Below are 27,333 nucleotides of genomic sequence, written 5' to 3'. Positions count from 1 at the left end.
AGAAAGAAAAGAAAAAGAAAAAGAAAAAATTATTTTGGGACAGAATAACTGTCTTTGGCCACAATAGAAAAGGTGGCTGCAAATCATACTCGCTCTCTATTGCTGCTGGCTATGGACAGATAAGACCTTGAAATAAATACAATCAATGCCAAGGCAGTCCTTGGATTTATCCCAGCTGTTCACGGCCTCAACCAGAGACCACTCAGCGTCCAAGTCTTTTCACTAGACTCAGAATACCATAAGTTTCCAACCATGGAGCCAGGATGCCTTATTCTGTCCCTGTCTTTGGAGGAGTAAAACTCTTTTGTGGTGGTAATGACTTGGTGATGGGTCTTTTGAGGGAGCAGGCTGAGGGCTGAGACAGGGAATGGAGTCGAAGGGACTGTTGCTGAAGAGGAGGAAGGAAGGAGAATCAGTGGGGGCTCTTGAGAGGCGGGGGATGGTGATATCTCCTGCCTTTCTCTAACCAAGCCTTCCTTTATTTGAGTTAATCCTATAATGTGTAACTTCCAGACTCTTTCCACCCTCTCTCTTCTACTTCTTTCTGCTTTCCCTTCACTTGCTGCGGCTGAAACCTGCTCACTCTCCTGGGATCTGCAGATGAATGTAGTGAGATGGGTCCTTGACACAAAGACAGACTCATCGTTGTTCCTATAACCTACGCACAAGGGCAGCAAGTGCCCTCAGGAACATCTCACGTTTTTTGCCTGCGACTCTGCAGTGGTGCTCTCCACCTCCCACCTTCCAGGCTCAGCGCATCTGACTGTCCATAGTTCTGGCAGGGACAGAGTTCTCACTGGGTTTCCATCTGTCACTGACTAGGATGCCTTGATTGCTCTGGCCAGTGGTCCTTGTGTGCCCCAGTAGCTCTTACACATTTTTCTTTCTTTCTTTATGCGTTATTTGTGTATGTGTACAGATACACATGTAAACATTATCCCAGAGAGTGGAGCACAGCCAAGGGGTCAACATGTAGATGAAAATTTTGACGGATTTGCTGCATTCTTTTCATGGCTCTTTAATTTTGCCACTGACATAATGTAGATAACAATGCAGGTCAGAGAATCTCATTGTCCTTAGTCTACCAGAGATAAGAAGGAATTATTCTCCTGGTGCTAGACAGATTTGTAGTATCCACAAAATGGATTTCTTGATGGAGCTTGAAAACCTCATATATGGGGGACTTCTGGAAGAGCTTTGACCTTGAAACTCTGAATCTGAACTTGCCATGTCTGCTGAGGCTGGAGCATGCAAACTCCAGCAACTGCCTTCCCAGCCAGTATGGAAATTCCTGTGGTGTTTTGTCACATAGGCAGAGGCGTATTTTCTAAAAAGACTGTGATCATAAACCAGTTAAAGAAACACAGGCAAGGTGTATGACTCAAAAGAACACTACCTGTAGAAACAGCGTGCTGGGTTGTTTATTTATTTTTAATTGTTTGGTTGGTTTGTTTTGGTTTTTTTTTCATATTTAATATTGAAAAGAGCACCAGCATTGTAGTTACAGACATGCAGACATGCAAAATTGCCTTTTCTTTTTCCTTCACTTTTTCCTAAGCATGCAAAGGATAGAAAGGGAGGGATTGTGTGTTGTTTTAACTGTGATGTTTCAGTCAATGAGCATGGATATACCAGGGTCATCCTTTGGAAAAACTTCCTCTCATACTTTATATTACTCAATCATTGTTTTGCGAAGACATTTTAGAAAGCTAGCATTTATTTAATTTCAAAGACAATATACTGAGTCTGGGGTTAACCTGGTAGAGAAACACAGAGTCCCTGTCTTGCTAAACTTATGCTGATGAATTACCAGAAACCTCAGGAAACCTCAATTACAACAGAAACCTCAAAGAACTCTCTCTTCACAGAACTGAAAATGTATGAAAAGCTTACAGAACGTGTGAAACAGCCCAAAGCACACGTGAGCAAGGCTTGCCTGGACCCAGTGTTAGCATCTCACTGTCAGAACCCATGCTGGCTTTCAGTGCGTGGGACAAAGTGTGAAGGAAGACAAGAAACTGGTTTGATGTTTCTCGTTTGAACAGTGGAGGGATAGAAGGAGAACAAGGTGGAAAGGGGGTTTTGATGTACTGTGTGTGCCTCGTGAAACCTTTTTTTTTTTTTTTTTCCTGTCAGAAAGAGAGAGGAGAGACCTAAGCTTGCAGACCTCCACTGCTGCTGGTGAAGAGGCTTCAGCTGCAGACCAAGCTGGTGATAGCAGGAACGTGCTCACATCCGTGCTGGCCAGCCTGTGACAGTGACATCGTGATGTCCTGCAGGTGGCCGGGAGAGAGGAGGATGGAACAAAGCAGTGATTCATTCCTTGCCCTCTAGAGGTATCCTCACAGTCCCATCCAAGTGCATGAATCAGAAGGACAAATACACACTGTATCCTTGCTATTTCTGTCTGAAAATTCAGACAGAAGGTGTCTGTAAAACACTTCTCCACTGCTCTGGAGCAGTTACAATGTTGTCTATCAACCATTTGCTAAATTCTGGTAAAATTCCAGTTTTCTGAGTGACTTTCACGGGAGGTAGGTGCCGGGTGGGAAAGCTGGGGTATGAAGAATGAAGGGCAGATGCTGTGTCTAGGGTCGGCTTTGCTTTTGATCTCCTTCCTGCTGTACCGCTCTTGTGTCCTGACATAAAACATCACAAATGGCCCTGGCTTCGAAACAGCTGCGAGCAAGCCTGAAATACCAACAGTACTCACACTAGGAAAAAGCTTTTTAAAACTTGGTCAGGCCTCTATGTCCTGATTTAGGACAGCGTAGGTAAATCTATGTCCCAATTTACCTACACTTTTTCCTCAATAAATAGATATCAGATAGAAAGAAATATAGTGGGAGTAAATAATTCACAGTATCTAGGAAGTTTTATTGCTCATAAGAATTAATATTTCTATGGAGAAAGGTGGATCCAGTTAATCAGATACTCTGAAATGAAGCTGCATTACAGATGTTTCTTCTGTGGTTACATAATATTTTATTAAGTTCAAATACATGTATTTTTTATATACCAGATGCTTCCATAAAATTATAGTGTTCATAAATTATTAATCTACTCATTTGGAAAAAAGAATTCTATAAATTAGCCATCTAGCATGTAAATAAAAGTACTACCTGTGTTTAGAAATAGGGTAGAACATATTTTGACCGATCAAAATATGGTGACTGAAGTCCTTGCACATGTAACTCCAGATTCTGCAACTGCCTTTCACTCTGTTTTGGCCTCATTGCTGGAACTGACTTAGTGTTTAATCTCATCCACATTCTCTGATTTTTTTTTAACCAATACCAAGAATTCCAGCTTTTGAATAAACAAAATATATGTTGGATCAATATATATGTCTGTATAATTCCAGAATATTCTTTCAAGTTACTTGATATTTTCTTTGTTTTTGCACCAGTCTCCCTTTCTTGTTGCTTTTTTCCTTCATTCTCTCCAATGTCAAATCCCTCTTTGCTCACTTGCACTACCTGGAAGGTCTCTTCTGTCTGTACATTCCTTTAAATCTCTTGAAAGTCACTGAGTTGGGCTGATTCCTGTGGTGGCAAGAACAAGGTGGACACATTGAGATTCTCACACATCCAGATTCCAGAGAAAGTAATTGAGGGCTTATAAGGAGGATATGGAGTTGTATTGTCTGGATTGTATCCTTTGGTTGGTTGACTTGAGACTGTATGAAAATAACCTCCTCTGATTTTTGGCTGGCTTTTTTCTTTATTGATATAAAATGTTTCAAGAGTATCCGAGGCTAGATGGTATTTTCCACTAAAGAGCAAGGCTGTGACAGAAGCCTGGTTTCTGACAATGATGTGTGCTTTTTGCACAAATGGTTGAAAGACCGCTTCCACTTTTTTACTTTCTTAGGGGCGCAATGTCAGCAAAGAAAATCATAACTAGGTTAAATTTCTCACTTTGTAACGGACCTGATATGACTCTATTGCCAAATACATTTCTTGGCTATGGACCCATACTCTGAAATTTGAGGACTTTTGACTTCTTGAAGCATTGTAGAGCAGATGTCATGGTATTTTTCACTACTGTCCTCAACGGCAGAAGACAGTTTATATAAATCAGTCACGCTTATCTTGAATAATACTTTAAAAATAGATTTTTGCAGTTTTTATTCTGTGGCTTCCAAACCACTTGTGTTTGTAGAAGGACAGGCAGACTGTTCTGTTTGGAATGTCAATAGTTGTGAGGCACTGCACATTTGCAGAAAGAGAGTACCGGGGGAAAAGCATCGGGATAGATAACGTGACAGTCTGCAGGGATGCTCATAGCTTCTGACAGCTCCATTTTCTTCTGCCATCTGTGTCCTCAGTCTTTCTGGAAATTATGGTGCATCAGCAACTCTGTTTTATTACCCAAAGCTAAATCAATTTAGAAGGATATTTGACATGGCAGCAATTTCTTGAGCTGCCATAGAAAAACTAGAATATTTAATACTCAAATAAAAGAAGATACTTGTTAAGGCAGCAATTCCTTGAGTTGCCATAGAAAAGCTAGAATAATTAACACTCAAATAAAAGAAGTTGTACATTGTAGACTTATAATTACTGTTATGTGCATATTTAGTATCAGAAAATAATTTCCATATTTCTGAGCCTTCAGATCTTTTCTCCAAATTACTCTGACAGTTTAGAGTGGCTTTCAGGGAAAAAAAACCCAAACCAACAAACAAACAAGCAAACAAAAACCCCAACCCAACCCAACCCAAAAGAAACCAAACAAACAAAATAAACCCACAACACCCAAACAAAACCCACCACACCAAAAACAAGCAAACAAACAAACGAAAACAACCAACTGCCCCAAATCCCCCCCCGAAACAAAAACAAAACAACAAACCTCAAACTTCAAAAAAAAAAAAAAAACCCACAAAAAACAAAACAAAACAAAACAAAACAAAACAAACAACAACAACAACAAAAAACACCAAAAAAACCCACCAAACCAACCAAAAAGTTCACACTCAACTTCTGTCTGTTCCATCCTAGGAGGAAAAAAAAAAGCATGGAGACATGAGTAAACCTTCCCACGTCCTGGGAAAATCCTTGGAATTCCTTGGAAAATCCTGGGGGAGCAACCCCAGCCCTGCTGTTTCCTGCTGTGTTGCGCCAACAGCACCTCCTGCTTAAGCACAGGCTTATCCCATCATTTGGCACCATGGACTTTCTACATGAGTCATGAGAAAATCTGCCTTGGTGAGGAGGTCAGAAATAAATACAGCAGTATCTGTGGACAGTGCACTTTTACTGGGACATGCAGACCGTTGTTTATTCAACATGCAAGCGTTTGCAGCATAGAGAACCAGAAACGCCTTTCATGGTTAAGTCCTATGCATAATAATGCAAGTTCTTGTGTATCTTGTGCAGGGATTAAGTTTGGAGCAGGTCAGGATTTGTATGTATTCAAATCAGAGGGAGGTTTTTGTCACTGGTTTTAGTGGGGCCACTTCAAGCAAGCTGTAAGCTGCGATCCACAATGCTGTTCTAAACACCCCCAAGCTCCTTTCTAAAGGATGTCTGTACTTGTTTCAGCTCAGTGGTTTTATAACATTCCCATTACCTCTTCCATTCTTCTCAAGTGATGATGTTGCTCCTGTCATGGGGCTGAAAGGTGGAAAATTTTTCTCCTATTTCTCTTTGTTAAATAAAAACCAATAAGAACCATTCTCTGGCACAATATTCGTAGACTATCTATAGACAAGTACTTCGTGACCATTCCTCACTTTGTTTCTGTTTGCTGGATGCTTTTGTTTCACCTTTCAGTGTCAGGATCTTGAAAACATTCTGAAGTGCAACATTGGTGGTGGACTCCAGTACTTAAAAAAATGTGGAGAAGAGATCCTTGGGGTTTATAAGCCAGCAGTACTCCACTGACTTTCACTACTGGAACGGATGAGTCAGGAATGCAAAGTTAACATTTTGAGATTTGAGTTGTCTGGAGTTTTGTTTTGCTGGATTTTTTGTTTTTCACACAGTTTATGGAATGTAGTGAAACATAAATAAAATAAATGTGCATTTGTGGCTCATTTTCCCACCTGAATGATTTTTATCTTTTTATGATTTTCATACAAGTCTTATAATAATCTGTATTTTTCATATTTCTAGGTACTGTAAATTTTACTTAGACCTGGCCACCAAAGCTGTTTCAAAACTCATTGTATCCACATGAAATAAAAATGAACTCCTTCCACTTATTTACAATTTTTACGTCTGCTTTCAACTGCAGCTGATAACACATCCTTAAGACAGAAATGTGATGTGGTAGCACATAGATACAGTGTATGGCACGTGTAATGTGTAGAGTATGTGCCATGCGCTGGAATGTTTGCTGATATGATTATTTCATGTTTTCACCTGTTTCTGCGGGTGATTTGGCTATCCAAAAGATGTCTACTTTCTTAGCCAGTGACACAGATCTGGGTGTTGGAAAGCAAAGGTTAGAAGTGCTTCCTTAGATGAAAACTGTCCTGAGGGAGTCAGGTGGGAAGATCCTATAGATTTTATGACGCCAAGTGGAAATTCAGTGCTTGAAGATGAATTTGGGATTTCAAAACATTGTAATTTTTTATGATATCCATGAGAGGCCTGGTGGTCTATGCATTATTACAGATGTGGATTATTTTCCAGCTGGCACTCCTTGTTTCTGCTAAATTTTCCCATGTGCTCTTCTGGGATCTGTAACCAGCCTCACAGTTGCAAAGGGACCATCTTACAAGTACCTTTCACTTGCTGCAGTTCTCGCATCTGGCTTATCAGTTATCTTTGTTGCTTTCTCAGCGCTGAGGACATGGTACAGTCCCGTAGAAGCTCCAGCAGTACTTGCCAGTAGCGCATTATACACCTTCATGTTGGTTGGAAGCAGTTCCATAGTCCATACTGCCCAAACAATACGATTTTGCAGTCTGTCTGTGGGGTCACATTAGGGTTGTTCTGACAGTAGGTGAAAGATGGTTCTCTTTGGAGCTGACTGACTCATTCAAGGAAATTTTGGTGCCCCTTGACTTTATTTGACCCTTGGATTTTATAAAACTGGCAGAAACTAGGTTGATCAGCTAGGGCACGTCTGTGGAACAGGGACTGCTTTGAATAAGGATCCTCCTTGAAAATTTGGGGACTACATAAAATGCTGTAAATTCTACAAGAAATTTATACAGGTCAGGAGTAATAAGGGACAAAACAGATGCTTTATAGCCAATAGAGCAGCCAACTGATATTTTTTTTTCAAGACAGAAAAATCTGGAAAAGGGCTGACTCTGCAGTAAAGGCAGGTAAGTGTAGACCAATGTTTTTATAACAAATTTTTATTATCATGCTTTAAAAGATGCAACCTTTTGATGTTACTCTGGAGAGTTACAGGGTGATCTCATGATATTGAAATATAAACTGACACATAACATTCAATGTGTTAAGTACAAAAGACATGTTTGTAGGACAGACGGAGAAAGAGGACATTATTTGCGTACAAAAATATAATTCATATATGTACACCTCCATGATAAGAAGGCCTGAAAATGTCAACCCAATAATTGGATGTGGCCAAAGGAGCAAAAAAACCCCAAAAACCATTTGTAATCCTTATGGGAGTAGTAAGGGACAAGCCAGAAAATGCCATTAGTATGTGGCATATATCTCCAGCATATCCATTTTTTTGACACTGTGGGCATTTCCGATCACCCCTAGAACAGGCATGACAAGGAGTGTCACAGGGAATGGAAGTGATGCCAACAAAATGGTCTCAAATACACTGAAAGGCTGAAGAGAAACCTGTACTTTGGAGGAAAATGCCCTGAAAAAAATTAAAGAGAAACATAAAATATATGTAGAATGGTGTCTCTGTGTGTGTGTGTGTGTGTGTGTGTGTGTATATTTATTTTTTTTTTTTTAATTTTTTTTTTTTTAACCTCATAAATCTGTTGTAATTGCAAACAAGAAGCTCTGGCTGAGGGGTACCTGTGCAGTTGTGCTCACAATCAGTGGAGCCATGTTTTAAAAATAAAAATCTATTTTGTTTTGATTTTTCACCATATTTTCACTTTTGGAACATTCTGGATTTTTGGGAAACCTCTTGTTTTGTTTCAACATTTTTCTTTTGGTGCTAAAGAAGTATATGATGTTTCATTATATAATCTTCACTTTCCTATGTCTATGTCCTTCTTTCTGGACTGGTGAACTTTGCTTTAATACTTGAGAATGGACTTTGAAGCCCTCTTGGTTGTAATTTTAACAGGATATTTTGGAATAGCTTTGTTCACTCTAGTGAGCTTAATGACCTCTAATCTTATGAAGACACATAACACATGTGACATGATAGTTTAATATTTGCTATGAAGCTTTGCAGCAGTCGTTTAACAGTAATTTGACACAATACTTGAGTAAATTAAAGTAATCCCCATAGTAAAGGCTAGGTCCTAATGAATGCTGACAAACAGTTCTGTACATGCTCGGTTTTGTTCCCCCTGTAACACCCAAATGCAACCCCATCCATCAAAGAAAAAGGGATATACACCCTACTCATAGGACACAGAGATTGTATTTTGCAGGGCATTGACTCTGACAGGCTCAAGGGTTGTGGTGGATAATCAAAAGAGCATGAATTTGGAGTGTGAGGGTGCATGGAAGGGAGCATGCTCATTGAATGTGTGATCAGAATTACAAACAGTAAGAAGAGAGGATCAGCACACCTTGTCTATGGCATTAGTCAGGGTATTTGGAAAGTGTTCCGTCCAATATTTTTAAAAACTAAGTGGACAAATGAAGAGAAAACTTGATCTGGATGCTGTCATTCCAGACCTTCTCCAGTGGCCTGTGAGCACTACTCACTTGGTCCACGGACCATTGTCAGGCTCACTACTCTCCATCATCCAGATGCAGACAGACGAGTTTAGCAGCCACAGCATCCTTGTGCTTCTACCCCTTAGGTGGGGGCAGAAAGTGACATCTCCAGCACAGGAACAGACTGTGAGTGCCCAGTAAAACCAGTACACTCAGGGGTTCCTCTGCACTGCTGTCTGCATCTCCCCTGCAATCACCCAGATTGGGCAGTACCCCCGTAGCTGCCTGTGCAACTTGCTGCTACAGTGATACTCAGCCCACAAGATCTAAAAGCACAGAAGACAGTATTTGTGATTGCAGAAGACATTAGTTATCTCTAATCTAGCCTAAACCTCTCTTATTGCTTTAATTTAGCAATAACAGAGGCTCAGGCTAGATTAGACATAACTGTGTTTATCCAGTAAACAATGCACTTAGGTATGCTGTAGATTTGGTATTATTTCATATTTTCAAATCAAGGCTGGATATCTTTTGACAGAACAATACTCCAACCCAAGCAGGAGACACTTTATTTTAAAAAACCCGGCCCTTTAATGACATTCTACAGTCTCTGTTTTTGCACAAAGTGAGGCTGGGTGCTCAGAGTAGTACTTAAAATCTGAGACTCTTACGAGGTGCTTTTTCTTCACAGCCAATTATTTCAGTTATTCATGAACTAGAATAAAATTACATATCTTTGAGACACTACAAAGGAAATTGTATCCTTTCACTGCTAATTTTGATATGCAGTGTGCCAAACTTCACCTGTGTCTTTCGGTTGTAAGACCATGCCAAAAGTAAAAGCCAAAAGTGAAAGATTTCTTTCTCTCAGGATTTACTCAATTGTGAATTGTTTATGGCCAGGCTTTGTTGCAGGTTGATTCTCAGCAACAGCAACACTTACTTCTTTATTCAAAGAAATACTTAATTTTTAATGCTTAATTGAATTCCCCTTCCCCCAGAACGCATTCTGTGACGTCCCTCTACTGCTTTCAGCAGCACTGGTCCAAAATGGGCATCCACATCGACATATTTTTACACTCAGCTAATTATACTGCTTTTCTGTAATTCCAGAAGGAAGCTGGCAGTAGGATGAAGTGTAGTTCAAGGGCTACTGCTTTGAAAGAAAGATCTGTTTTGCAAAACGACTTATCCTGGCGCTCATAATTTTATAGAGAGAAATCTAGGCAGGTTTCCTTACAGAAGATTTGGGTCCCAGGGTCTGAATTACCTGTACTTTGGTGGAAATGTTTTGGCACTGACATCTAGGAATGATAACTGATTCAGACTTATCTAGAGACAGAAGCCAAAGAAGTGCCTCAGAGGCATAGCAAAAGGAAAGGATGTTCAGGCTTTGTAATGGCTCCTCTTTAATAATTTCCTGCCTTAACAGAAAATGGAAACCCCTTATCCTTTCATGCACTACTCTCCTTGTTTTGTCCCTGCCCCCATATTTGGTCTCAGCTACCCTCTCTTTCCAGATCATTATCCCTAAATGTCCAAAGACTGATCCTAGACTGATCCTTCTTTTTGCAATTTTTAAACAAAGCACTAATTCCTTTCCTTCTCTGTCTTGACCTTGACATTGCTGATGTCATGTTGACATCATAGTTAAGGTGTATGGAAAAGAATTGAGCACTGCTCTGCAGAGTGAGAAACTGTGGAAGGAATTCACGTCCCATCAGGATTGATGTAGGTAAGCACATGGAATTTGTCCAAGATTTTGCATTCTTTATGCAAAATCTGAAGGGTAAAGAACAGGAAATAATTCTATTATGAACAGGAAATAAGATTTAAGTTCAGAGACTTGTTTTAATTTCTCCAGAAAAGCTTCTGAATACACCAATTCAAGTTAACCAGAAATCTCAGAGAAACGACTTTCAAACTTTGAGAATATGTGAGTATGTACACTCTGATCTACAGACAACCTGATCTGTAGAGATTTTTTTGAAACCTTCTGATACATTTGAAATTCAGCATGTTTCAAACTACTTTTGATCCTACTAAAATTTTTAAAAAGTATTTTTTAAAAGTATTTTTAAAAAGTATTCTTAAAAGGTAATTTTTAAAAGTAATTTATTTGGGATTTTTTTGGTTGGTTGGTTGGTTGGGTTTTTTTGACTGGTTTTTGTGGACACGATTCACAGACTCACAGAATATTCTGGGTAGGAAGGGACCCACAAGGATCATCAAATCCAGCTGTTAAGTGAATGGCCTGCACAGGGATTAAATCCACAAACTTGGTGTTATTAGCAACAGGGTCTAACCAACTGAGCTAATCTCAGGGTCATTAATTGAGAATGATGTATTTTAAACATAATTTTTAAAATATTTTTTAATATGTAACTTTTTTTTTTTTTTTTTTTTTAAACTGTTGGTATCAATTGCCATCATTGAAATACTATTTAAAATTTCTAAAGTGTTCCTACAAAACCAAAGGAATAACTGCAGCATGTTTTGTGAAATGATCCAAACATTTTATTTAATTCCTTTTTTTGAACCTCTTCTTGAACATCCTGCTACATGGACGATCTCATCAGGTTATTGTGTGGACTTGTGTGGAAAGTCTTTCATGGACTAGTGAAAGGAGTACACAGATGCCCTTCCTGTTCTCATCATTAAAATTTCAGGCTGCTTCTGTCCTTAACTAGATCTGGATGGTGAGATCATACTTTGAAAACAGAGAAGAGAATTACAGCCCTCTCCTTTTACAAGAAAATTTCCATGGGAATATAACACAAGCCATTGTTTAACAAATTTGACATGGAAAATTTAGTGTTTGTAACACTTGTTTTGTAGAAGCTTCTACAAAGCATCTTTAAATTAAGTGGTGGGTTTTTTTCACCTCTCCTTGACCTAACAAATCCCTCTATTGGGAAAATTTTGCAACAGCTGGATTGCTCATTAATCAATGGTAAATTAAGAAAATGACCTAGGACTGGTTATCAACTGGATTTTCAGTATGTTGAAAAAGTTACATCAGCCTCCAGACACTGTAACATAAGGTAGTATAACACAGACATCCCCAATTAGAAATCTCCTGGGGCAAAGAATGGAATGGAGAAGAGAGATTGATGACACCATGTTTTGCTGAATGTCATCTGTGAGGAATCTTCATGGCAGAAGTTCTATTGATGGTTATATAGCTGTGAAGTTAATTCCCAGGCTAGTACCTGGGCTGCTGTACCACACTCACCTTGTAATGTTGTGCTGGTGGGAAGACTCTCACATTATTCACTAGAGTAATAAGAAACCAGCCCCACAAAACATGCTGTGAGATGATGTGTCTCTTACCAGTTTTCACAAAATGTAAGTGCGCAGTTCTCTCCATTAAACCCAAAATGATGTGTTTCCTGCTGAAAGAGGCGGTCTAGGAAACCTTTCCGAGGAATACCTTCAGTGCTGTCTATATCAGAATTGCAATAAGTAAAGTAAAATACCTTTGGGCTACCATTTTTCCTTTAAGCTTCAACCATGGATTGCATATCTTCCAAGACCTGTGCTTTTTCTCAGTAACTGCAATACTCGTATATCAATTTTTAGCTGGTTTCCTAAGGAACTGAGGTTTCTGTGATAACATAGTTAGTCTTTCCACTTGTGTATCAGTTCCCCCTGCCCTGGTAACTTTGCTACCTGCTAGCCAATTCAAACTGAGTTTGAAGATGACTGAAATATTAACATGAAATATGTCCCAATGTGGTGGGGGGTTTTGGTTGTGTGTTTGTTTGTTTGTTTGTTTGTTTGTGGTTTTTTGGGTTGTGGTTTTTGTGTTTGGTTGTTTTGTTGTTGCTGTTGTTTTGTTTTGTTTTGTTTGTTTTGTTTTTTTAATATCAATAACTGGAGAGAAGAGAGAGATCTGAATTAGTGCCACAGAGAAAAAGGCAGTTGTGTGACGATCTGTTCAGTAGCAGTCAGCCAGTCTTCATGCTGGCCATAGCATATTTACAACATGAAGGGATAGAGTAAATGAGGTTAGTACCCTGAGAAGGCAGAAGAGGATGTAAATCTTAAAGAAACCCATACAGTTTTTCTGTTCCCTAAAGAGTGTGCTAGTTTTACTTGCTGTTGTGCGTTTCTACCTGACATACTGTAACTGCCTGAGGAACTTAACTTGGCCCCATATAGGAAATGTTTGTAGTTTTCAATTTAGAACTAATTGGTAATAGGTATCAGCACTAGATTTCATATTTGGAGGGTTTTTTTCCTTTTGTCATCTTAAGACTTGCTTTTCATAAAAGAAATTACAAAGAAAAAAAGTAAAATTACTTACTGGTGTGGTTCATTAATGGATTGAGGAGACCTTGATCACTTCATGTCTTGGACTGGAGACCTGAGTGACTTTTTAAGGGATATAGACTTTGGGTTTCTGACTTGCAATCTGTTTTTGATCTGAAAATCTGTGAATTTTTGATAGATGTATTGAGGAATTTGTGCTTACTGATGATGGGTTTGTTTTTATCACTTGACTTAGAGGCTCTTGAAGCAGCCCATGGATCTCCAGGAGTCTGTGCACAAAATTCTGCAAATCTCTGCTTATGTCAGCAGCTGGTGTTGGGGTACCACAGATATCCCTATGGGCAAGGTGGCATGGGCAGTGTTACCTGGAACCTCTGAGCAGGGCTCTGTAGTCTTTAACATAATTTATCTTTATTTTTGTTCTTTATCTCTAAATTCCTAGTGGTATTCCCTGAATAGCTCATCCCTTCTTGTTTATCCATTGATATCCAGAAAGTGTCTGAAGAAATGTCAGAAATTTCATCAACAGACAAGGCTCTGGTGTAGGAGAAAGCGCTGGAGCAAGACAGCAAGAGGAACCGCGTCTCAAAGAAAAATAAAGCAACCTAGTCAGCCTCTTTGTTGTAGTTAAATGGATGACGAGACATTCACTCCTCACTGAGGGCAGAGATTTTGGAAGAGGTTTGTTCCAGTGGGGCTGTAGCCGGGAGCACTGCATGGAAGTAACTGGCAGGGCAGCAGAGCCCACGGTGGACAGAACTTCGGGCAGCGCGTCTGCAGGGCAGCGCAGGCAGGGGAAGCTCTGTCATGGGGCAGAAAACAGCTGGAATTGTCTCCACAAAACCTGCCAGCAGCAGTGCTGTTTTGGCTGTGGTCAGCTGGCAGGCTGTTGTCAGGTGCTGAGAAGGCCGAGGGATGCTGCTGCAGCTGTCAGGAGAGCTTACCTGGAGAGAAAGCGCAAAGGACACAAATATTCCTCATGCCACGTCCTTGGGGAAACAGGAGCGCAACCTGCGAGCCAACATCCTCCAGTCTGGCCTCAACAGAGTGCACAAGTTTGAACAAATAAATCCTGTTCCCTGAGGAAATGCTCGAGTCTTTGTGCGAAGCTTCGTGACAGCAGAGAAAGCTATTGGAAGGAAAAGTAACGCCGCATAATTTGCTTATTCATCCAAGTTCAATAAACTCCTTTGTGTACAGTTATTGCCTTTATGCAAAATAAACAACTCTGACAATGAAACAGGTTACTGGAGACTAATCTACTTTCTTCGGTGGTTCCTTAGCAACCACAGTTGTGAATTAGTTGCCAAGCAGCCTGGTTCAACACTTGGCAATGAAGCGGAGAAAAACCTTAATAAAAAGGTGCAAGACTGAATTGTGAAGTTAAGTGAAGACTAATAAGCAAATATTTGTGCCTTGTTTTCAAGGTCATCAGCCATTAGTTTTTCTCTGTGGTTGGTGGTGGTTTTTTGGGTTCCCCCCCCCCCAAAAAAAAATAAAATAAAATACACATATTTGTGACTGAAAGCTCCGCTGTGGTGAGGCTGGCAGTGGGATGCTGGGCTGTGCTGGCTAGCATGCTTCCCCTGTTCAGGCAGGGTTGGCAACCTGAGCAGGGAGCTGGGACACAGAGCACTCCCCGAGGTGTTCACCCAGGCAGCACACGCTGGAGGTGACACCAGAAGTTATCGACGTTTCCACTGCACTGGTGAAGGGCAGCATCTGTACGATGGTCAATGACAAATACAGGCTGGAAACAGATATCGACAGTGAAAAGGTTTCTTCTACATCCACACCCTCCTCCTGGCTGGAACAGACGTTGTTTTTCACGCAGGTAAAAGAAAGAGGTCCCTGCGGGCAGAGATGGGAATCAAAATCTGGGGAGGAGTAGGCAGGAAAACAGGCAGGGCTGAGAAACTGTGGGGTTAAATTGGGAGAGTTCACGAGAAGAAAGAAGGTGTAAAAGGATTGCTGGCCACAGATCTGATTCTGACACCTCCACTGAGACCACTCCTGCTGAGCAGAGGCAGTGCCATGAGAACACACTGTGTGACTTTAGGATGGGCAATCGGGGCTTTTCCTGCTGATGAGGGGTCCTGGCCGGAGCCTGGGGGCAGGGTGGGCAGCATCTCTAACCACGCTGGGTCCCGGGGGTCACACAGACATGCCTGGCACAGCTGAGAGCCAGGAACACCAAGGGAAGGGAGGCACTGGGGAGGCTGTTGGGGAGCTGACAGTCCATCCTCATCTGCGGGGGCCGGCCGTATGGCACACTAATATCGTGTGTCTGGGGTCTGGGTCTTAACATAAATTGGTTTATGTCAATGGCTTCCTCAGGGCATTAGGCTCCACAGCCCAGACGGCAGAGTGCCCTTGGTAAAGAAACCATATGGTAGTATATAGGAGAGGTTCAGGAGGAGAGAAGAAATACATTGTGCTGCACATTTCTTATAACAATAGGGTCAATGACATTTATGTCATCATTTGTTGATGGCACAAATGGCACTAAAGTCATGCATGGGCATAATTAATGATGACAAAGCTTAGGTACAGCACACATAGACGGCAAAAATTAGGCTGCATCACAAGATTTAAATTGGATATGAATTTTAATCGCATGAAATCCAAAAGCTTTAACAAATCAAATATTTTTAAAGTTTTCATGGCTAGGCACAGTACCTAGAAACTGTGAAGTGAGCAGTATTATTGCAATGTGCATCACTTTAAGAATTTTCAAGTCTTGGAGACCTGTATTAGACCTGAGCAGCATTGGGAACACAGAGACAGAGGGAGTGTGGGTCTGTCTGCTGGGAATGAGGGGCCACAGGAAGCAGGGTAGGAATGGCCTCAGAAACTGTCAGATCAGTACTGTATTTTTCTTTTCCTGTCCTCAACTCCCAGACATTGAATATAGTGTTTAAAACTCAGTCTGCAAAATGTGTTTTTATTTTACACTGCCCCCCCATTGCCCAGCCCTGCCCCCGCCCCCAAGAGGCATTTTTGTTATCTGACCTCACCAGAGCTGCATCCTTTCGCTGCTGCTGCTGCTTTTTAATGATCATTTAAAAATGATTAACAATGCCTGGAGCCATGAGAGCCTGACTTCCTGTGCTGAACTGCATGTCTGGATTTGCAGGAGGGAGTTCCTGACAAGAGAGTTTCCTATAAAACAAGGACACTTGGGTCATTGTTCAGGAAAAATGACTGCGTGCAAGAGGTATAAGTCACAGGCTTGTACAGATGCTCTGGCAGAGATATTTTTTTGCTTGTTTAGGGTTTCATTTTTTTTTTTTTAGCACCGGAAACACAATTGTTTGCAATTCCTAAAGGCATTGGAGCAACAGAATGACTAGCTGTTACTGGCTGAATGAATAAAATCTTCAGTTTTAGCCTCTTTTGAAAAAAGCTAAGTGATGGGAAAGCCTTCTTTAGAATCAGGTAGGATTGCTGGAAATTTTCACGCAGGGAGAAGCATGACAGAAGTTCACTTACACCATGGGGAAGTGGAGACTTTGTGGGGTTTGGTTTCTGAAATGGTGTCCTCTGTACATGGTTATCTACTGCCGCAGGAACAAAAACTCCAGTGTTTGCCCTCTGATCCTACAAGTGGAGACCCAGTTTTAACTGATTGCAGGACTCCTTCACTTTCTGAATCCCTTGTGGTCCCTGGTTATGTCAGGGCTCCTTAAAGCTTATTTCAAGGACTATGTTAAGGTTTGGTCATCTAGGCTTCTTTCTAAATGAATTTACTCATCTTGAAAAGGAATTCAATTTTATTAGAAAAGAATATTAATATGCATAGAAGGGGAAGATGAGGAAATGGAGTTGCTTCACATTTTTGGATATATTTTACTCTTCTCTAGTTGACACATTCTTTCCTCTGCTGGGGTACAGGATAATGGAGAACTTTGTACTCACTACACTGTTCCTACAGAACTTTGTACTGTCTGTAGGAACACATGCACAATTATATCAGGCACGATCTATCGAGTGCACCAGGATGATACAGGAAGTTATTTCTGAACAGGAAAGTTATTTCAGTAAAATCCTATTTTTTTTTCTGGGTGGCAGAGAAGATAGAAGGAAGAAGACCCTCTTTCTCTGTTCCAAGGAAACAAGATAATGAAAACAGCTCATATCCAACTGCAGAAATGGTACTGGCATGCTGGGGTCCAGTCATCCACATGCTGTGTGGCTGGAGCCTCTGGAGACACAAGAGGAGTAGCACGTCTGGCGTGCTTGTACCACTTGTAAGTCCATGGGTGCCCTTTAAGTTTCTTGTTCACCTCCACCAAGATCACAGAATCAGAATCATTTAGAAAAGACCCATTGAGTCCAACCTAACACTGCCAAGTTTACCACTAAATCATCTATATGCCATGTCTATAGATCTTTTAAATTCCTTCAGGTATTTAATTACAGATTCACAAATTCTTAGATTGTTTAAAGTTAGAAGGGCACATCTGTCTTACCACTGGAGGTGATCTGGTCCAACCTCCCTCCTCAAGCCGGATCCCCTGGTACTCAGGATGGCATCCAAACGTTCTTGAATACTTTGAGGGAAGGAGACTCCCCTCCCTCTCTGGGCAACCTGTTGCAGCACTTGGTGACCCACATAGTAAAGAAGTTCTTCCTCATATTCAGGGGGAACTTCTTGTACATCAGTTTCTGCCCACTGCCTCTTGTCCTATTCTTTGGCACCGCTGAGAAGAGCCTGGATCCATCCTCTTGATACCCTGCATTAAAGTACTTACACAGATTGACACAATCCCTTCTCAGTCATCTCTTCTTGAGGCAAAACACGTCCTGCTCTCTCAGCTTTCGCTAGTAAGAAATTCCAGTCCCTTAATCCTGTTGGTTGTGTTCTGCTGAACTCCCTCCAGGAGCTCCATGTCTCTCTTGTCCTGAGGAGCCCAGAACTGGACACAACGCTCCAGGTGAGGCCTCGCCCGGGCTAAGCAAAGGGGCAGGATCACCTCTCTCAAACCATTTCCAGGGGGAATGTGGCGGTTTGGGCCTGGCTGGATGCCAGGTACCCACAAAAGCCACTCTGTCACTCTTCTTCTCAGCTGGACAGGGGAGAGAGGTTATAGGGAAAGACTCATTAATTGAGATAAGGGTAGATAGAGGTCACTCACAGTTTACTGTCATGGGCAAAGCTTGGGAATTATTATCAGTCCAAATCAGAGTAAGATAATGAGAAATAAAACAAATCTAAAAGACACCTTCCCCCACCCTCTTCCTCCTTTCCAGGCTTAGTTTTATTCACTATTTTCTACCTCTTCCCACAATGTGGTCCAGAGAGACAGGACCCTGTTTTTCCATGGCTTGCTGTCCTTCAGGAACAGGCTCCTCCAGCTTGGATTGCCCAAGGGTCACAAGTCCAGTCAGCAAATTTTCCACCTGCTCTAGTGTGGGGTTCTGCATGGATTGCAGGTGGGTCTCTGCTCCACCATGGAGCTCAGTGGGCTGCAGGGGCACAGCTGTCTCACCATGGTCTGCACCATGGGCTGCAGGGGAGTCTCTGCTCTGGTACCTCCTCCTTTCCCTCCTTCTCCACTGACTTCAGGGTCTCCAGAACTGCTCCACTCACATGTTCTCACTCCTGTCTTCTCTGGCTGCAATTGCTCCTGCCCAATAATTTTTTTCCACCTTCCTAACGTGTTATCCTAGAGGCGTTACTGCCATCCCTGATGGGCTCAACCCTGACCCACGGCATGTCCATCCTGAAGCTGGCTGAGATTGGTTCTGTCAGATATGGGAGAAACTTCTGCCAGCTTCTCACAGAAACCACCCCTGCAGTCATCACCGTCTCACCACCACCATCCTGTCACACAAACTCAGTACATTCCACCCCTCACCTCTGTGAATCCCGTGTTTACGAAATAAAGAAATAACACTAAAATCTGCATACATCACATAAACTTTGATTACACCAAGAAAGAAAGAAACATGGAAGTCAACATAACATCATCACTGCCCAGTGAAGGACACCTTCTAACTAAATTAAAACAGAAGAGAATTTATATGGAGGGCTTGTTGAGGCAACATGCAGTGCATATAAAAACAAGAGTGAAATGCTTCAGTAAGACATACAAAAATCAGGTTTGCTGAAGCTTTCATTGACTGCAATTCTTACTGAATTCACCTGAATCCAAAGCAACAAACCAGGCAAAAAAATTATGGAATGTGTGATCCAGAATTTAAACACGCTACATACTTTATGTTTGCCAAGAACTCTTTGTTTTGTTTTATTTAATATCTTTGTTAGTCTGGAGTAGATGAAAATTATTGGGCTTAAAACAAAATTGGTAGCATCTGTGAAAATGCACAATGATCCCCAATATATTCTGAGCAATGAGTATCTGCAGGAAACCAATACACGTCATTCATGATGACAAAGGGAAGTTTCCCATGTAAAGTCAATTTGTTGATGACAAAACTTCAAAATCTACTACTACTAAAGCTGGAATGGAAAACAGCCAATTTGGCAGCAACAGATCTCCCAACAGGTTTCAGCAGAATATTTTTATGGTTTAGACAGAGAATACTAGTGAAAGCTATGAATCAGTCACAACTTCCCTAACCTTCAATGTTGAACTGAAGCTTCATTACAAACATCTTTCAACTGCATATTTTATTTGCTACTGGATTTAAATTTGCCTACAAGATTAAAAAAGCCAACAGTCTTCTTCATTCCTTATTTGCATTAAGTATCGCCTTTTAATCAAGAAATAGACAAAATATATGCATTAGCATACAAAAAAGGCAAGGAAGTGTCACCATGATAAATGTACTATCTACTGCAAAACTACCCTTCCACAGGGATTGTTGTAGATAAACAAAATTTATGAATATAAGGGTCTTGAAAACATCGTTAAAATTTTCCTCGCTGATACCAACAGCTGAAACTTCTGACTTTGACTCATTGATGGAACAGACGTCATTCTATATCTTTCTCTCTTTTTCTGAAGTATTTCATAGCTTACATAACAGCAGCTGAGGCTCACCTGTGTGGCCTGCAGCCAGCACAAGTAAGGGGAGCTGGCCAAAAAGGAAATGTTCCCAGCTCTTGTATGCACCTGGTAAATGAATTCCCAGGAGACAAATATTAGAAATTGAGCTGTTTTGGAATTTCCCTATAAATATTTTTTATTATTATTATTTTTTAGATCAAACAACCTTTTTTTGAGACCAAAAAATAGTGTGAGGTTACATCCCCCTGTTGACAGGCAAGTTATCTGTAAGAGAAATACATTTTTCTCACATCCGTGTGGCACATGAACCTCCTTCTCCCACAGCCCATTTGTGGCTTGATTATGAGGCTATAATGTACTTGGTATTGGCATTCTTGCTGTAGTGCATGCTAGAGGTGTTCCATTTTGTAAAAATACAATTCTTCTGGATGGAGGACTTGATCTTTCTCGATCCATATGACTGTTGTTGAATAATATTCGTCATTCCAGTGAACACCACTTTTTTTTTTTTTTTTTTTTTTTTAAATTTATATCACAACCTGTTTCCAATGGTCTTGGCTTCTTTCCAAAAGCAGCAGAAAAATTTGACTTGCTCACAGGGTTCATTCACCGACTTTCAGCCACAGGACATGGGAACCATTTCACAAGCATTCAAAATTTAACTGTATCGCATTAAGCTGATGGCTGAGATATCCTGATGACAATGCCTTTCAGCAGTTTGTAGCAGCAACCCACAGCATACATGCAGGGTTTCTCTGAAAAACTAATGAGATACCATCTATTCTTTCTTTTAAGAGTCACCTGTGCCCTCTTTGTGGTGTGTTTTTAATACTAACAGCTACACAGAGTAAATGCTAGGCCATATGGTAAGGACAAAGAGACATGAAGTTAGTCCTGATGAGATACAAAAGCTGTCTGAGTTCAGGGAGCGAGGTCCAAGGAGAAGAGGATTGGAGTGAAGGCCCATTACTTCCAGGCAGATGGCCTGGGACTACAATCCCCCAGGATATGGGTGGGGGGTGGGACGAGAAAGTGTACAGCAGGGAGCAGATCACAGATTTTGTGTGGAGCTGATTCTCACCTGCTTTTAAGAGGAATTGAATTCCATTCCTGCAGCAAAGGTACCATGCTTCAGTGAGCACTGGTAATCCTTTGGTGCTGCAGCCAGGACACTGACAAACTTGGCTACCTGCGTCCTGTTCTGGGTCATTTTTTTATTCTGAATGCATATCTGAGAGCAACAAATTTTACCTCCTTTATCTGTGAAATTTGCCTGAGCAGATTTTTTCACTTTTTTTTCAGCTTTTCTTCCATTGATCCATATTGGAGATGTTTCTTCTGACAGAATCAGAAAATGCAGAACGATCTGAAATACGAAGAGTTAGCAAAAAACGCCAAACCCTTTCCACTTTGCAGACTGACAATTTCTGTAGATTTGTGTTGTATATTAACAGTTGTTTTTAATGTTTTACCAAAGTCAGTTAAGAGAGGAAATCAATAATGCTTTTGATATAAAATGTCGTTTTGCTTCTGGGCAGAACAGCTGTCACACATACTTTCAGAGCAGGGCAAATGGATTACATTTATAGGAGGATATGTCTGCAGTACAGCATATTGTCCTTATTCAACAAATGAAGGTTTTCCCATGAGACATGTAACTGATTCTCAGTGACACCATCACTTCTGCTTATACATCTGTTCTGCTTTCAACTGCAGTATAACTCAATCATTCTGGACAGATCCTCCTTTCAGATATATATTTCCTCTAAACCTATCAAGTCACAGGCATGACGACATCTGAACCTGTGCCAAGGCCTGTAATTAATTGGAGACCCACCTCCTCTGTCCCTAAACAGAGCCTTGGCCACCGAAGGTCCATCACCATCTTCCCATGGCAGGGCTGAGCTTCACTGGCTGCTCCACCCTGCTGTCACTGCCAGCAACCCGTCAGACAGGGAAGGGCTTGCTTTGTTTTGCCCTCTTCATCAGGAATTTTCACTGGAGGTCTTCAGACTTGCACCAGACACACTACTATTTGCAAAGCTAATTTTTTTAAGAACACCTAAATCTTATGCTTGTTGAGTTAGCATTTAGCGCTCTGGAAAGATGCGCACTGCAAAAGGATGATCTACCCAACTGTTCATTGTGAAATTTTTTTACGTACGAAACTCATACCTGTCAAGCAAAATGAGTCTTAGCTTTCCCCACTTTTAGATGGCTGCAGCATAGATGTCTTCATCTCAATCTCCCTTGGGTGTCCTTTACAGTTAGCAGAATGCAATGAATGTCTGTCCTAGGATAGCAAGAAGCCTTCTTGCCTCTCATCATCAAAGGGTGTCCCATCAAAACCTGAACTGTCTGAGAACTGGCATGATCCTCCAAGTGTTGGCTATATCACGAGAAGATAAAAGACGTGTCTGCACACATGCAGGCAGGCAAACACATGTTCTCATTCCAGTTGCAGGCAGGGTTGGATGGACTTCAGTCTCTCCAATGTGGGTGGCAGAGAGCACTCGCTGCTTACCTGGCTGCAGACATCCCCCACGGTCTGGCTCAGTAACAGCAGTTGCCTCAGCACTGGTTGCACAGTGCTCCCCCTGTGACTGCGTGCCTTGGGTTGCAATATGTAACCAAAAGGGTGTATTCTATTTGCCATCTGTTGAAACCAGCTGGGGAAGTATTTTTCTTTATCTCTTCTGTGACCCATTCTTCATAACTCCAGGAGGGAGGGGGCAGGTGTCTTCTGGTAATGGGCCAGATGTTAAAATCAGGTGGGGCAGTGTTCTTTATCTCTTCCAGGCCCATCCTCCCTCCAGGGGATATCTGCTGTTAATGGGCCATCGAGGCTCACTGCATGACTGATATAACCACATCCTCCCATTGGTGGATGCTCCACCCAGTGAGAGGAGCCAAACATTCCTACCTGGATAAAACCTGAGATTCAGAACGCCAGGACAGCCTGTTTGCACTGGATTGCCAGAAGAAGATTGGACTCATGTCTTCACCACTGGACCCTTCTACAAGATCATCTCTACTCCAACAAAACCACATTTGTCACTCTAGAAGGACTTATTTTGGAGTGCTCCCAACATCCTGACCAACAAGGTGTCAAGTTGTGTTCTGACTCTTGTCAGTGTTTCTAGGATTTTAGGATTTTTCTCTTTTTTTGCTTGTTTTTTTTTTTTTGTTGTTTTGTTTTGTTTTGTTTTTTTGTTTTTGTTTGTGTTTGTGTTTGTGTTTGTTTGTTTGGGGGTTTTTTTGTACTACTACACTTGTATTTTTAATATTCCTAGAAAAGGACTGTTACTCCTAGTCCCATACCTTTTCCTGAAAGGCCCTTAATTTCAAAGTTATAATAGTTCAGAGGGAGGGGGTTTACATTCTCCATTCCAAGGGAAGCTCCAGCTCCAGCTGTACATTTCCCTGTCAGACACCTGTCTTTCTAAACCAAGACACTGTGAAAACAATACAAGAACAGCTCTAAGGGACACCCGACATCAGGGATGTTTTCAGATAAACAAAATGTACAGGGGTTTTGTTTGTTTGTTTGTTTGTTTGTTTCATTATTAAAGTTGCAGTACTATAAATACTATCAGAAATCTAGGCAGTTCTGTTCAGAAAAGCAATCTCCTTTCACCCTTGTGTGATGAAAAATCAATCTCAAGGTAGTGGATACTCCATAAAAAGGATGTGGAGCAATCTGATAATTCAGATGAAGCAAAGAACTACCAAATTCTATGAAGCAAAAGCATATGCTTCTTGTATGATAATTAAAAATTGCAAGAAAGAACAATTAATTCTCCATTTTTAATCAATCTTTAGAACACTGCCCTAATATACTATTTTGTTTAGAGGTCTCCATTATAATGGGCAGACATAAAGATTTTAGGAAACACCAGTTATTTTACATGCTGACCATGAATATGTTTTTAAAAGTGAAGAATTGGGGCAATGAATAATAACTCTTCCCAGCATGAATGAGTAATAAAGCCCAGCAATTGATGTGCAGCTCTACACATACTCACTGATATGAACTCTACTAACCTTTGTAGAATGCTCCTTGCATGCAGTATTGCACAGTCTTACTTCAAATATCTCTTTCTGGCTTAATATTTTGGCAAATTAATATTCATATACTGCAAGTCAGAAGGAGTAATATTGTGACCTACTGAGGTCTGTGTAAATTTTGTCATTAGTTTCTGTAGACGCAGAATTTCACGTTAGCAGAAGCCTTATTGTCCTGGTTTAATGGGCTTAGGCTGGAAGTTAAGAGGGTTTTAGCTAGGAAAAATGTGACAGCTTTTAACAGCATTTCAAGTGACCTGTCAAACTCTTAAAAAGAACCCTAGATATTTTTAAGGTCAAAATTATGTTTAAAAATAAAATTTGAAATTATTTTGTACGTTACCAATTCCAAGCCTAAACAATTTGTCTGAGTCCCCAGTATCATTAGGAACAGGAAGCTGAAGCAAAAACATTAAGCATTTGAAATTTCTGTGATTTGTATTATAGGAGCTGCTGCTGAGACAGTCTCCTTGGTGAAGTTAAATTTCCTCTTTCAGTCAGTTCTTCCTTTTGAAAAGCACTATTCTTTCTCTCACTTAGATTACCCAGACTGCCTATGCTCAGGGCTTATCTGTAATGAGCTCATACATTTTGTGAAAAACTGCTAAGAGGCTTGTTAACAACATGTTGCCTTCAGCATGGACCAGAATGCTTGTACTTAAACATGTTATCTGGACAGCCTTGATCTGCCAATCTTTCGGAATTTTACATCTCTAATGTACTGATGGTTATGTATGTCTTCAAGGAGAAAATGTTTTCAGGTGAACAGAGGAAAATCAGTTTATTAATAATAGACACATTCTGTGTTTGCTGCTTTCTTTGTGTGTGCTTGATAATCTGAGGCTGAAAATTGTAGATACCAGCACACAACTGGCCACTGTGTACCTCTTTCTTATCTTAGCATGCCTAAAGATATTTTTAATTGAAAGGAACATTTATTCTGCCAGGTGTGTGAACATGGGAGTAGCATTGCCACATGCTGAGACAGCCTCCTGAGGGCTTAGTATGACACAGTGGAATGTGTCTTAAAACTGCGTTACTGAGTTGGTGCTTTTATGACTACAGCTAGCTGAAACATGCAATTTTAAAAACTCAGGCCCTGTCAAAACTTGGAGTTGCTAGGAGTATGTTTTCAGACTCATTTCTTGAAGGTTCTGAGAGCTAAACTGAACCCAACCTGCACTGCAGTAATCTGAGGACACTGCTCTTAGCCTCAGGTTTTTAGATTTCTGCATGCCATGCTCTGGCAAAGGGAGCATGTCCAAGAACGGCCCTAAGGTTTACAGCTCCTACAGCATGGTTGTGGGGTGCTGAGATGCCAGCTGCAGGTAAAAAAGGCTTATTGAAAAGGCTTGTGGGTCTCCTTTGCCCTTACCTGCGCACCTCAAAGAGAGTAGCCCGAGAGTGATTGGTCTGTGTGTGTGCACATCACAGAAACCTTCCTGTTTTGCAGCAGTCATGCAGAGCAGTCTTAGGAGAGACTCCAACCAGATTGCCAGTAATGGTGCCTGCTTGTTGTTGGATGGAGATGGATCCCTGGGGCCTGCAGTGGCTCATTTTGTACACAGAATCCCTGCTCCTGGTAGCACACACTGCAAAACCCTTTCTGCATGAGGTCAATGAGATGAGCAGGTGGTGATGTTCTGAGTCTGATGCTGCAGGTGTGCTGTGCAGGCACTGCTTCCTGCTGATGGTGATGCACCACCTACCAGGACAGGGTTTTTTTGTCTTTTGGGGCAGCTGAATAGCGCTGGTAACACAATCTGCAAAGACACAGGCCTTGTGAAAGCACTGGGTGAGCACATGCAGGCTCTCAAAGGGATATTGATGAGGTTGCTTTGAGTATCTAAGGGAGGTAAGTGAGGTAAGTCAGAAAAGTCTCCCTTATATTAGACCAGGGTATAGCTTGAAAAAATAAAGGGACATGGTCTCAGCCCAGTGAGATAGAGTCACTTTCAGCCATCAGAGCAGTGGAGGGCATATTTAATAACACACACACAAAGTTATATACAGTGTTCTTTAGTCTTTACTTAGAAACTAATTTAATTAATACAATCCAAAACTTCTAGTCCCCTAGTTCCTTGTACACAAGCATTAATTGTTTACAAATTTGTACAACAATCAGCTCACAAGCTTCAAAGGCAACTCATTACCAGGATAAAAATTCTTCAAATTGCTTTCCCATCCATCTGAATTATATTCATAAGCAGTTTGTAATGAAGTCCAAATCCCACCCTTTAGATCACTAGAGAAGCCTAAAGTGGAAGAGCTGAGATAAAATTATTCAAATCTGGCATGATTATCTTCTGATTATTCATCCTCAGAACAGCTTACCCACCGACTTAATGAGTTTTTGATTTAAAAAAAAAAAGCGATGAATTATAGAACTATAATTAATTTGTCAATAAGGACTCGCTTATCTGATATTCTAATTTGCAGCTTAATATTCTGTTAGCATTCTTCAAAGTGAACAAAAACCCTTCTGTTTTTATTGAACACCTATATGACTCAATAATGAAACATTCCATTTTTAAACCAGCATAACCTGTGCAATGGTTCAATGCTATCTGCAAAGCTGGAATGATTTAGTGAGAAAACAAGTGTGCACTGTTTTGTTTTGGAGTTTTGTTTGGGGTTTTGTTTGATATCTTTGAAGATGTTGGACCTCCATTATTATGTTAGTGAGTTGGACTTTCTGTTTGTAAGTTGGACTTCCTTGCAGATTCCTTCTCAGTCATGCTGGAAATCACTGATTCATGTGCAGTTTTAAACAACAAATAGTGGAAATTTGTTTAAATTAATCATTAATTATTAATTGTTAATCATTAATTAACGATGAATTTGGTAATTTTTTTAAATGTGACACAAACTTATACAGTATTTGTGTAACAGCGATAACGTACTTCCAGAAATAATTTCCTCCTTCCTATTTTCATATTTCTACGGAATTTAAGAGATGAATTTAGCCCTGGGGCTCAGAACTTGGAACAAAAGGGATTCTACATCATCAGAACTGGCTAATCTCACATTTGCTTTCAATGTGTGGTCCCAGACAAAAATAAGTGATTGTCAAGGATTGTTTCCATTAACTGGGGACAGACAATCCCTGAGAAAGTTAGTGTAGCTCTATCTAAAGGCATTAATGGGTGTCAGAAGAAAAGCAGATTTTTTTTTTTTTTACTCCTGGTAGCTTGAATAATCAAAAAAGAGCTACCAGTTTTATTGGG

This window comes from Hirundo rustica, chromosome Z (genome assembly GCF_015227805.2).
Source record: "Hirundo rustica isolate bHirRus1 chromosome Z, bHirRus1.pri.v3, whole genome shotgun sequence".
In the NCBI taxonomy this organism is placed as follows: Eukaryota; Metazoa; Chordata; class Aves; order Passeriformes; family Hirundinidae; genus Hirundo; species Hirundo rustica.
Note: the sequence above shows the minus strand (reverse complement) of the source record.